Raw genomic sequence first — 14274 nt, 5'->3', positions numbered from 1 at the left:
ATCAGAGCCGGAGCCCACCGCCAGAACGGTTTGCTGCGGAGAGGCTCTTCAGCTGACGTGAAAAGCGGCAGCTGTGAGGTTTCACAAAAACAAGGCGCAAAAAATTAGGCTTCCCGTCTTCGGCGGGGAAGAAGCGCCAGCGTGTTTGCGCAGACAGCAGGCCTCATTCAGGGCGCTTTGATCAAAGGACTGACAGTTAAAACTGCAACAGTCTTTTGTCAGGCTGAGCAAATCCCAAATGTGAGCCGATGCAAACAAAGAACTCCTAATTAGCGTTAAGATTGCGGAGGGTACGCCGAGTGACGGAGGTTGCACTTCTTCTTCTTCTTCTTCGACGTCTCGGCATCAGTCATGCAGGGATATATCTGGCAGTCAGAAGTCTGAGTTATGCAGGCGGGAATCTTATTTTGGCGGGAGGGTGCGTCCTCCAGGGGCGCAGCGGCACACAGAGCGACGTGATGGATGACTTCAGTGGATCAGATGAACCCATTGATGTGCAGGCTGGTTCACGTAGGTTTGCTTACTCTGGGAGCGCTGAGGGGTCTTCATGGAGGACGGGCTCTCACAAGACGGTTATTAAAGTTGCACTGCAATACTACTGACAAGAGTGTCTTAAAGATGTGTTTTCACTGTCGAATAATAACAGAAACGCATGTGAAGGTTTGATTCCATTTGTTACAACCTGGGTATGTATCTGGATAAGATCCGAAAACGTTAAGATGCGGCGCCTTGTACTGGGATTTTATGCGAGAGACATAAAGTGTCAAGAAAAACCGAGCTCATCCCACTTCCCCATGCTGGAGATTTAAGTTTAACAGTAATAATAAATAAAGTTATATTTAAAATGAATCACTCAAGTGACATCTAGGCCCAACAGTAGACTTGAATGTCAAAATAAATCTGGTTGGGTGTGTGTTGTTTTTGTCTCCTGCAAACTTTGCTTTAATTCTATTTCTTTTTTCTATCTAATCATAAGAAATCAGAGTCAGACAGAGAGAGTCATGAAACAGGAAGAGCAGGTTTCCTGGGAAAAGAGGAAGTAAGTTTCCAGCCTGCAGATTTATAAAAATAGCTGAGACCATTTCTTATTCCAAAGCATGAAAGTTTTAAAGAATGAAATCTAAACATTTTGAGTAATTGGATAAGATTCAAAGTAAAATACTTATATTAATATTGGTTAACTTGTAATAATACTTACACTTACATTTGTGGGTACACTTACAAGAAAAACAAATAATTAGAATCATGGATTATTCTTGGTTTCTCTTCAGAAAACATCTGTAATATCGCACATTAAGATTATAATAAGAGTAATTAATAAGTTATGGTTATAAAATTATAAATGAATGCTAAATCAGAGAAGCTAAAGAATTTATAATTGTGATTTTTACAAAAGTCATGGATAAATGACAGTTGAAACATCTTGAATCAATGTATAAAAGAGCCTGAAAGTTTCATCCGCACAATATTGTTATTGTCATATTCTTTCCAAATAGGATTTTAAAAAATGAGCACATGGTATTTCATGCAAACGTTTGCTTAATTTCTGGAACTCTTCTTAACATTGCTGCTCCACCTTTAAGACAGTTTTTCTCTCCGAGATCAGATAACATGACCAGAGTCACAAGGGCGCCCTCCAGAGGCGAGTGCAACATCTCAAAATGTAGAGTTTCTTTTAATTAAACTGCCTTCTCTTTTACTGACGAGTATACCGGGATACACGGAATAGTTTGCCGAATGAAATTATAACATGTTCTAGTTATGAAATGTTTTCACATTTGGCAAAAAAAAAATAAAATAAAATATGGCTGTTGAATAAGCAGATTATCCATGAAGGCCAAGAAATTGTTTCATGAACTGTCTGTTGGTTTGTAGTTTGTTTTGCTTGGTTTTAGTGAGATCTGAATAATGAATTATTCGGCAAATAATCTTAATTTTTATTCTAGTTTTTCACGATCTGTTAAATCCTAATTTATTACACCAACCTGTCCAGGAACTGCAAATGGAAATGAGCTTTTTTTTTTTTTTGCTACCAAGCATCTCTCATTTTAAAAGGTTAATAAAATGTTGTATGTTGTCTGTGTGTAAATAAATGAAGATTATAAGCAGTACAGTCTTGACTCTCTTATGAATGAATATGCTTTGATCTACACCGTTCCACTGCAGCTCCATCTGTATGCTCGGGGCTGATGTCCTGCTGGTAGCTGAACCTCCATCCCACTCTCAAGTCTTTCACAAAAATCCATCTTTCCATCTCTGACCAGCTTCTACTGAATAAAGCATCCCCACAGCATGATGCTAACCCTCCCCCTGCCCCCCACGTTTCTCTACGGTGAAACATGATGGTGTCCTGATACCGATATGAGCGTGAAGTACTCGCACTCCTAAAAGCAACTTGATACTTCAGATCGAAACCACTTTTGTGCTGGATTCTCCTCCTGGCCTGGGCTGCCCTGCAACTCAAAGGCTGGACCACACTCCATGTCAGACGGTGGTAATACAAGTTATTTTCTGATCTTCCAAAAAAAACAACACACACACAGACATGCAAGGATAAGAAGGAAAGAGAAATTAATTGGCAGTAAGGGGTGAAAAATAGTTTGGAGATATTTCAAGGTAAACATGAAGGACACTAAAGTACGTATTATTATTATTATTATTTATTATTTTTTTTTTTATCAAATGTTATTCCTACATTTGATAAATTTTAAATGAAAGCTACAGTGTACGTACACTACAGACCAAAAGTTTGGACACACCTTCTAATTCAATGGGTTTTCTTTATTTTCATGACTATTTATAAGGCAAGAAATCCCACTTATTAACCTGACAGGGCAGGTTGACCTATGAAGTGAAAACCATTTCAGGTGACGACCTCTTGAAGCTCATCAAGAAAATGCAGATTGTGTGCAAAGCAGTAATCACAGCAAAAGGTTGCTACTTTGAAGAAACTAGAATATAAGGGCTATTTTCAGTTGTTTTACACTTTTTTGTTTAGTGCATATCTCCACATGTGTTATTCATAGTTTTGATGCCTTCAGTGTGAATCTACAATGTCAATAGTCATGAAAATAAAGGAAACTCATTGGATTAAAAGGTGTGTCCAAACTTTTGGTCTGTACATGCATGTCATGCTGTGGTTTTGACTTGTTAATACAGCCTGAGGGACTGTAGAAATGCTAAAAAGAGTCACCCTGAAAATAAATGATTTTCTAAATTTTACACATCACAAAAAAATATTTTGTGATGTGTAAGTACAAACCTATTAACTCTGTATTACTTACTATCTACTGTAACTCTGTGCAGTCATACAAGTATTGTATGAGGACTTGGAAGACGAAAGTTTCTAAACTGAAGTACTGAGGCTGGAAAAAAAAAACAACTACTCTCGACACTCATAGTTAAAATGAAAATGTTCCTATTCAGCTATTAAATGACTGGAATGTTGTTTTATATTCTAATACTAAGCCTCTCCAAAACCTTCTCCCCAACTGTGTTCCTTGGTCTTTGTGATGTTTGTGATTCACAAATATTCATAAAAAATCTGCGAGTCACTCTTTTTATGTTGAGGTTGAGATGTAATGACAAGGCGACTGGAGACGATAAAGTAAAGGGGCTGAATACAAACGTACATCCCACTTCCTGGCTTAAAACACGTCAAAGTTATGAAACATTTTCAGGTATGAAAACTTATACAAGGCACTTCTGGTGCCCACTTAGCAAAATGACACTAGACTTTCTGGATAATGACCACAATAATAACACAATTTTATGTCATATTGACAACTTTCTATTTAGAACAGGATTAGTGTCTAACAAGTTGGCTTTTCATGTTCTCTCCATTACTTCCTTCCCTCAGTCACACAAAAACCCTTTGCCCCTTGAATAATGACAGGAAATTGACATGTTGCCAAAATTCAAGGATTTCACATATTTCTAAAACAAGTTTCTTCCAACTATTTATCAAATAGTTTTGATAAAGGAACAAATGCAGCACAAGACATTAAAAAATAGATATACAGACTTCATTCCCCCTGGCTGCTTCCTGTTCAGAACAGAAGGGCTACGTAGGAGAGCGGAGCGGGCCAAACGCACTCTCCGGTCGAGTCTTCAAACTGGGTCTGAAAGTAACATCACAAAGTGCAGCAGACAAAGTACGAGGCGCTATGTGCAAGTATTCAGCAGTGTGTACATCTTTTATCTCACAGGCAGCAGAGCTCGGGGTGCAAAACTAAGTTGCAACCTTGGCAGCCTCGCATGTAGCTCAGCCTTTGTTTGAGTCCTTTGAGTGTCTTGTGGAACGCAGACTGCTGATAAAGTGTTTGCATCTATCCCCTTCTGTCTTGGCCCATCTGGATCCAGGCCGTGGCAGCGAAGTTGACGCCGCGATTCCTCCCTTCGTGTCCCCTTTGGCTCAGCAAATCACCCCCGACCAAATACTGGCAAATTTTCGAAGAGGCCAGCGCATCCGTCTGCTCCGACAACGACTTTGGCAGGTCACCAGTAACCCACTTAGATCTTTCTTTTGCTAGAAATCTCTTGGTTGGCAAACCGCTGAGAGTTTTAGGTAGATTCTGAGGGCTGGCCTCTTGGCTTGACTGAGATCTTTGACTCTCTTTGTTTAAAGTTATGTAACGGTGTTGTGTGAATCAACTTCAAATACTGGACATTCTTGCAAGACCATGAGTATTGAATTAATTCATAATCATTCGCTCAATTTCAGTCTTGATCAGCAGCGATAATCCCCTCCTCTGAAATAATTGTCCTTCTTGGTTAATTTGTACTTATTACGTCACCTGATGTTATCCATCAGAAACAATTCAGTCATTCTGATGTTTTGGCTTCTCATTGTAGGGAGTTGTAGCCGTTCATGTAGCTGAGGTGTACAGAAGATGATGCATGAAACAAATGAAGTCCTGGGTTTACTTAATACAACAGGGTGGATGTTGATTCTTTTCAATCCACAAAAAGGGGAAAAGTGACAAACGTCTCACGTTTGGGTAGCTAAAAACGGGGTTGGAGCGAAGAAACCATAACCTTGTATACTATAGAGTCATTTTTTAGAATAAAAAAAAAAACTACCTTCTAAATCCATGTTGCCCTTTATCATGGGGTTCTGGTGCTTCTAGCCAATGGTCGGTGGGCGACAGAGGAAGTTGGGTCACCAGTCCATCGCAGAGACACACAGAACAGACAAACAAGTACATGGACTCACATCTAAGGGACATTTTACAAACTTGGAAATCATATTTATAAACCTAACAGTCAGCTTTTTGGATGGAAGCAGGAGAGAAGACATGAACTCCTAGCAGAACAGGTCCAAGCTGGGATTTGAGGACCTTTTTTTGAGAGAGGCAACAATGCTAACAACACCTGTGCCACCGTGCAGTCATGAATGTCGGCATCCTCATAATATTTCAGTGATTCTTGAGAAGAGGGACAAAACAGGTCCTATGGATGAAGCACAAAATTTGAATAAAATATACACAAAATATATTTCTTTCAAATATATGACTAAACTAACCTGGGCCGTGTTAGTTTAATCAACAAAAATGTATGTTTTCCTGGTGTTTGCTGAATATTTTTTATTTTAAACATTGTAGTAGGTTAGTAAACTGTAAAGATTTCATGAACCTGATGAGCTACAATATGGCGTCACTCAGAATAACATCATATAAATTGAGGTAGTTTGGCATTTTGTCAACTCCGTCAGAGTTTTTAGCCGACAGTCTGACTCTTTCAGTGAAATGTTGACAAATCTCACTTTAATGTATTTTACATAATGGCATTACTTCACATGTGTCAAGTATTTCTTTTTATTCACTAGTTTGTCACCACGTTCGGTTTTGTGTCAACTCTGTCAGATGGACTTTATGTTGTTTTTTGTTTTAAATATTTCTTTTGTTTCTTGAGAAGCATTTGTCTGTAAAACTGAGTCAAAATATCACTAATAGTGTCATTAAAAAATAGTTGTATATTTATTTTTGTCAGATGGTGATGACAAAGTTCTGGGTCAGGTCCATTAAAAATTTTATTTTCAAAGAAATGTTGGAACTGGGAGCCTGCAGCTTAGCATCTTTACATTTCCAAAACATTATTTGTCATATTTGTATAACTGAGCTTGAGAAATAATTTTTAAAAAATTGGGGGGAAATTTGAACCCATTTTGTCCCTTTTCTCAAGAATCACTGACTTAACAAAGATTTTCATCGGCAAACAAGTAAAGACGACTGACAGAATTCATGCTTAGTGTCGAATACTGTCAACAATTTTCTGTGTTGATTCTGTGAGGAATTCTTTGGTCAAAGTGCGGAAAATGTGAATCTAGCTTAAACTACTTAGGAAGTAAAAAGCTAACAAGAATATCTCAAGTAAACAAACTCACTCACCAGTTGGAACTAAAATGCTGAAATTCAACCACACACAAGATTATTATAGTGTGAACTTTGAAAAGAAATGGTCATTTTTTGCCAAAAGTGATCCCTCTCCCCCCACCAAATTGACACAAAAATCAACAACATACACACAGGGGGCCAGAGTTTGTACACTTTTGTTCATTCACACAGACGGCTGAACGGGGCCAGTGTTATGCCAACTGCAAACCCTTCCTAAACATGTGGCGATGCACTTTGACCGATGATTCAAATGTTCCCAGTCTGCGCTCAATATTACTTTACTTGTGAAAAATACAAAAAGCAAGGTTTTGTAGGTTTCTCTAAAAAATACTGCTAAACATCCTCCCCTTTAACATTTTTAATGTTATTACTATCTTCGATTGAGACAAGTGTAAAAACTGATTTCTATTCATCTATGAAAACTGTGTGTCGCTTGTGAATCCTCTGTTTATTAGTTGCGCAGTATACGTATAGATGTTCTGTAATGTCTGAGCAGACCACTGGTTCAGAACAACGGTTTGAGAAGAATCCTAATGTCTTATGAACCAAGAAATGGAGTCACCAGTTTTAACTCAGTCTGATTAAAACCACACCGTCCCAAAAGCATAAACCTAGAATTGGGGTAAAAGAAATAACTCACTGTTTTTATGGTTTACAACACACAGAGATGCCTTCGTGTAACTAGGTGGCACTTGGATGTTGCACACCTCAGCCTGTCAGCTCTCACTGACGATGCCGGCTGCAACAGCCCCGGCAGGTGTGCGTACAGATAAACAATGAAAATCAAATTTAGCAGTTTAACGACACTCAGGAACGACGGATGCTTTTCTCAAACACATACAGGTCCTGCAATGTGTTCGCAAACACTATTGCCAGAGAACATGGAGATGCAACAGTATCGGATTGCGTTTGCAACATATGGAACGCAGCATGCAAACTTCACGTGGGGAGTCGAGAGATTAATCCGTTGTAAACAGGAAGCTTGCGCCGAACATGGAGAAAGGTCCTTCCCAGACTACACGTACGTTTTCTTAATATACGGAGCAGGGAGAGGCTGACAATTCGTCAGAGAAGGAAATCCAGCATTACAATGTGAACTTAAATGCTTAGATTTTTTTTTTTTTTTTTTTTACCACTTCAAAATCAACAGGAACTTCATTACATTTTTATAAAACATTTGCTAGTAATGGTCAGGCAGTAAGAAATACGTTTTTTTATTAACTTGGTTGCTCACAGCTTATGGCTAAGAGCAGCATTATGAGCAAAAGATGCCTCTAACCCACAGTGCATGGCTGCTTAACATCTTATTGTTCTGCATTGAAAGCTGCTTCATAAAATCCTACATATAGCCATCTAGCTGCTAAACGGAGAAGAAAATTGTGCCACTGAGCAAGCTGTTAAAGAATATTGTGTTGTGTTGTGTTGGATTGTTTAATGGACGTGGTTCGGCTGCTGTGGGGTAATGGAAGGATTACACAATCGGACGAGAGTGAGTGAGCGCAGAGCCAAGGAGAATTCAGATCAGTTTATGGATGTTACGGTGAATATGATGATGTGTGGCAATGAAAAGAGCTGTCAAAGGAAAAGAAAAAAAAAAACAACCTCAGAGGAACAAATATTCAGAAATTGTAACTGCACTTTGAATTTATGTGTATTGAAATTCAGCCAAGCTCCATTAGCGAGGAGCGGTGGATAATAACGCACGTATATTTCATTGCATTGGCAAAAAACGGTTTCTATGCAAAATACGAGTACCAAGAAGTAAGAGTTACATGAGTAGCTTAATTTTGGACAGGTTTCAGTTTTCTCATATTGCTTATTGACTTAATGGACAAATCTATTGAGCAACAACCCGGGTGAGACGGCACCAAAGCTTGGATCAATTGCTGCTGTTTGTTCTGCCAATAATTTGCTAATCTCTTAATTGAGGCATTGATGATATTGAACATACTCTTGTTGGTGACTTTATTAGCAACTCCTTACTAGTACCAGTAACATTCTGCCTTCAGAAATGTCCCAGTTCCTATTGGATTCAACAAAATGTTGGAAACATCCCTCAGAGATTTACAAGTACATCAACACTATAGCGTCACGAAGTTGCTGACACCATCATCAATGACGTAAACCTCCTGTACCATTCAGAGCACATCTGAATGGTGCTCAGTTGGGTCGGCATTAATGACTGTGGAGATTATTGGAGGACAACCAGTAAGAGAGGTTTTTTTTTTGTTGACAAATTGCATTACTCTGGTAGAAGTAGCCATCAGAAGATGGAGAAGGTCAACAGCTAAACTCAAGAAAACTGAAATAATTCTTAGATAAAAAAAATATCCCTATTGCTATTACTGCATTGCCACCAAAAGCCTGAATCGTTAATATGAGAGGAACTTTTGTGTTTACCAAATTCCATCTGCTCTCTGAATGTTGCAGTGAAAATTGAGAATCATGGAACCACACGATGGTTTTCCAATCAGTTATTGTCGAGGTTTTGTGAAAACGTGTTAATCGAAACCTCCGTTTTGCTGTTCTTAGAAGACAGTGGAATCAGTTTGGTCGTAAGCTGCTGCAGTCCATCTGTTTCAAGGATCTATGTGTTGTCCATTCTGAAATGGTACTCCACACACCTTGATATTAAATCATTTGTAACACTGCAGCCATTTTCTTACCTCAAATCAGTCTGCCAGTTTCTACGTATAAAGTTACATTATATTTCTCATTTGATCCTCCTATGACCTGTGTTTCAGTGTTCCTACAAGGTTGGTGGCATCAACTGACTCATTTACTCTTTGATTAGGTTTAGTCTGAAAAATACTTGGAATCAGAATAATATTAAGCCTGGGATTGGACAAACTTCGTAAAGGTGAAGTGCATATGAAGCTGAAAAAGTTGGGCTTCATCTCTACCATATGTTATGCATTCTAACTGCGAAACAGCGCATCTATAATTTACAGCACTTTCTACATATCTGTAGGTTATAATTACGGTGGTATTTTCCATGCAGAAATAAAAATATTTTTTAAAAAATAACAGCCTCAGACCGAAAAGCTGTAGGGGTTTCCTGAGACACGTACTTTGCAAAAATATGTTCCTTCTACATAAAGTTTGTTCTCCACCAACTTTTTTAACCAACTTACTACTAAAAGAAGTTAAACTCCTGGGCAGGAAAGTGGCTCGCTTCCCAGCTGGAGTGTTTGTACCTGCGGAGATGTGCAAGTTAACAACAGAGATATCACCGCAAACATCGTCACTGTGGCAGCGTTTACCGGCACCCAAGGCAGGAAGTGCTCATTTACAGGGAGGGAAGCAGGTTAATGAAACATTATTGATTTCCCCTCCTGCATCCCTGGAGATGAGCGAAAGCAACACCAAACACTTCCAAACTTCGTCTGCCTCCTCCGCTAACGGTCAGCCCGCTCGGTCGCAGCGCTGGGTCCGTGGGGACGGCTGAACAAGAGGAGGGTCTGTGTGAGCGCTTATGTCGTTAGTGGCGTTTGGCTGGAGAAGAAATGGAGGACGATGAATGCGATGGAGGGGACAGGGGGAGCCGACGGCCCCGGCCCGACTCTGCTTCCTGCATGCGGATAAAGGCAACCTGTTGTTGCAGAAAATGACTGTCCTTTCACTGCAAACACACTCATTGTTACCAAGAATTTTTCACTCTCGTTTTTAGTGCCGATATCTCCGTACACTTGAAAATGATACATAACCTTATCTGAAAAGTTATACAAGATGTACTTCCCAAATAACGTCAGCTTCTTTCTTTTGTTTTAGAAACAGCCAGAAAGCAGTTTATTGGGCTTGTTGGTATGCGGATGGCACGTCTGGCAGAAATGACAGAGATAAATGACAGGGACCGACGCCGAGTCATGCTCCACCTCCCCTCCATGTGTGGTCTGTCTGCAGCCAGAGGTCCTGCTGTGGGGCCATTCTGGGAATCGGCAAAGGGAGAAATCATCACCCATCACAAATCAGATCAAATCAGCCTCGGTCTAAAAAAAAGAAAAAACCTTCACAATGTTACGTTTTCTTCCCCTGCATTGTAGGCTCAGAGAAATGAAACGGACAGATGGAGACGGGTGATAAATTTAGACATCTGTTAAGCAGACGCTCCCAGTTTGAGCACCTTGACCCCGCAGACTGAATCAATGCAACTACTTTTATGAAACCTGTAATTTGGACTAGCAGGTTCTGAGAATGGGAATGAGCATAAAACAGCATCACATGTGCCAAGTGCACTGGGTTGTTTCAGATGTCTTAATTTATTACAACAGCTTAATTTGTGTGGTTGAAAGTTTGAACCGTGTTAGACCCTGAACACATTCCATTGTGAAATTTCATTTTTTTCATCTGCTGACTGAACCTGGACGTAGACAAGCTGAAAGTGTTTTCTGTGGTACAGTGTAGCCACTGATCGTAAAGGATTGACTCTTTCTCACGCTGTGGGCTTGAGGGTCAAACACTTCCAGCAGTGGGTCTGGAGACAGATTTTGTTGGGGAAGTTGATGCATAAAGTTTCTCTGATGCTTTCAGGGGGCATTCACACCAGTCCTGTTCAGTCCACTTTAATCAAACTCTAGTTCGTTTGCCTAGATAGACCAGTTTGTTTGGGGAGGTGTGAATGTACAACCCTAACTCTGATGCAGAACCAAAAAAACGATATACGGTCCACCTAAACCCTAGGTTTAGGTTTGGCTGAAGTGAACTCTGGTGGGGTTCGAATGCGTATATGAATGCAAAGCAGACCGGAGACCGCTCCAAAGGGAGAAGGCAGATTATGGTGCAGGGTATTCTGGGTAAATACAACCAAAGCAAACATGTCTCTGAGTCCAACAGGAGAAATGTCTTGTAGTTTTTTTTTGTTGTTGCCAAAGACAGAGAAATCCTACAGCCACAAAAATCTGATGATACTCCTTTCTTGTTTACATTTTGTGAAGAAGAAAGTTGCGCTTATTTCTTCAGAGGTTTTAGTATCATTTTCTTCAGTGGTTCTTGGTGCAGGCGAAGGGAGGAACAGGTTTTTCAAAGGGTTGGGTTTTTGTTGACAGTGCAGTGTGAAACCAAACCACACAAGCTGAAAACATAACAAAAGTTGCAATTGTGTTCCCCCATCCTACAGTCTACCAGATTATCAGGTCTTAGAAAATTCCCCCCCTTAGAAAGCACTAAGAACTGGTTCCTTAGTTCTTGTTGGCGTTATGTGCACACCACTTATAAGTTGCTTATAACCTCATTTCTTGCTGGCTTACAAAATGCCATGTGTCAGTGTATTCTGTCCTGCAACAGCTAAAAAACAAAGGTTTCCTCCTCACTCTTCTTCTTCTTCTTCCTACATCTCATTTCCCAAACCCTCCTCCGTTCTTACACAGCCTTAATGATAGCATCATTCAGGCACCCAATGCTGCAGTGCTATATAATGGATCAGCTTTAAAGAAGCATACAGAATAAACACAGCACCAAAACAAGACTCATCGAGTAAGATTTAATAACCTTTGGTTAGTGATCACACCACGGCTGCAGAGCCTGAGAATATGCGCTCAATAATTACTCGTACAGCTCGCCAAATCTAATATGAGAGAGCTTCCCAGTGCTGCGAACGCTGCGGTCCAACCGCGGTTGTTACTTTTGTTATTGCAGTTCATTGCATTCTGCCTCTGGGAGCAGATGGAATAAAATAGCATCGAAATAATTGATCATAGTGCTGCTAAAGCTAGAAAGCTTTGTACGTCGGCTAAAGAAAACCTGCTCCCGTGTGCAAATTATGTCAAATTAATATGCTGGATTTTTCTTTAGAGTTCTTTGGAAACCAATTTAGGTGTTCCTAAACACAAAACTCCACTTTTCTGCAGACGACTCTTGGCTGATTGAACATGTCGACTGCTTTCAGGTCGTCCGTCCATTTTCTACACCTTGGAAATTACTTAAGACCAGTCAAACTTACGTGAATGTTTTTGGAGTGTTGAGAGGAACTCAGAGTCCCTGGAGAGAAATTTCATATGCATGGAAAGAAGTTTCACAGTCCACACCGAAATGCCGCGGGGTTGGATTCAAACCTCGAGGCTCTCGCTGCCAAGCAACAGCGCCACCATGCAGCCGCTTCTGTGGAAAATGGTAAGTCTGTTTGGATGGGGCTTCAAAGTCGGATAACATGCGACTTCTGACTGCAGCCGTGCTGAAAACTATTAGATACACGTCTGATTTAGTGTAACAATATGGGAGTGGCACAAAATAAATTTGTCGGGGTGTGAAAATGTCGTAATTGGGCCGTTGAGACTGCCACGTTAAAGTCAGATATGGCCAAAAAAAATTAAACATTTAATTCGGATTTGCCTGCTGCATGAGCATAGCAATTTGATGTCTGTATAAACATCAGACATTTAGGCTAAGTAGCGATATTCCAATCAGGATTTTGAATTTAATACAGAGCTTGTAATCCTCAATTTAAAAATGTCTTCATTTTTCCAAAAACGTTGCCAAAATGTTTAATTTTTCTGATTTCTGCTACCAATTTTTCTAATAAATAACAATAAATATTATTCCCCTATGATCGGTGAACTTTACTCTGAGAATGGCTGACAATAAGGGGTTTGTGTTGTAATAGACATCATCCCACAAGATCTTTCTGTGTTCTAGACTCAATCAGATGCATGTCAGGAGGAGGTCAACATAAAATGAGCACTTCATTATAGACGATACGTGGGAGGGGACGCCTCCTGTCAGAGGTTTGAGCTTTTTTTGTAGCCGCTCCTCTAATCTGCCATCACCTCCTTCAACCAGCTTGTGCTGAGCTCCATGCCAAGGCTGGCGTCCTTGAATGCGCGACTCTAACAGGATGGAGGGGAGGAAAGAAGCAGAAACGAGCGGAGGAGGCGGGAGAGGAAGAGGAGAAGGGACGGGCAGAGAAATTATTCAAATCGCTGTTAGATTTGTAGCCCCGAAAAGGGTCCTCATTAGCATAACTTCAAAACCTTGGCGCTCCAGTCTTAATAATACACACGCTTTGAGTCTTCCTGTGAACCACCTCCCTGCTCTGTAATATTTCTGTCTTTCTGTTTGCGCTGAGGCCACGCGGTGCGGAGTTGCGTGGGAGAGAGAGCCAAGGACTGAGAGAGGAAGACAATCGGCAACTTCCTCCCGCCTGTCTCCTGGGCTGAGGCGGCGGGACGTCCCAATCTCTGGTTTGTTTTGAACATAGCCTTGTGCCCTTATCAGAGAGGAAGACGAGGCATCCCAATTAACATTCCGGCGCGGCGGCTTTTGCAGAACTGGAGACTTGGCTGCTCGCATCCTCATGCGCTTGCAGCATGGACATGGCTCATTTAGAAACCCGTTGCTGTGAATATATAGGTTCATATTTGTAAAATGTATGTAGAAATGTAAGCATGAAGTGATTAGATGCTAATAATTTAACCCGGAGGCCTATTCTTATATTTTAAAAAAACAAACATAAAATAAAATAATAAAAAAACAAAAACATGAAAACAGGACAAAGAACATTAAGAATGACTCAAAAAGTACTTTTGGTAACACTTTGAAACCAGTAACAACATTACATGAAATAGTCATGCAGCAGGATGTTCGCTGAGCTGGGCAGGACAACACATATAAGAATAACAGTGTGGTATAGAACTAAATTTTTGTTTTTCCTGAGAAAAAAAAAAAAGAACAAAATCAATAGGCAGCGTACAGAACCAGATTCAGTCCATCTCCTCCCAGTCTGGATATAGATTTCCCCGTCAATTAAAAGCACTAATCACTTAATATTAGAAAATACTGATTGCAACTCACATTGTAGATTTAATATTTACTAAATTATGGATTTTGCGCTTTCTTGCATCAAAAAAAAGACCTGACAGGTCAGGTAATATACAATTATAAATAA

The 14274-nt window shown here is 40.1% G+C and overlaps 1 protein-coding gene across 8 annotated transcripts in view; it reads right to left on the bottom strand.

The window, feature by feature from the left end:
• The window catches only part of arvcfb (ARVCF delta catenin family member b), a 243058-nt gene that overhangs the window by 166939 nt on the left and 61845 nt on the right, over positions 1-14274 (bottom strand). The gene's annotated exons all lie outside the window — the stretch shown is intronic.

The sequence above is a fragment of the Xiphophorus couchianus genome, chromosome 12 (genome assembly GCF_001444195.1).
Source record: "Xiphophorus couchianus chromosome 12, X_couchianus-1.0, whole genome shotgun sequence".
NCBI lineage: Eukaryota > Metazoa > Chordata > Actinopteri > Cyprinodontiformes > Poeciliidae > Xiphophorus > Xiphophorus couchianus.
Note: the sequence above shows the minus strand (reverse complement) of the source record. Positions and strands in the feature narration are given on the sequence as shown.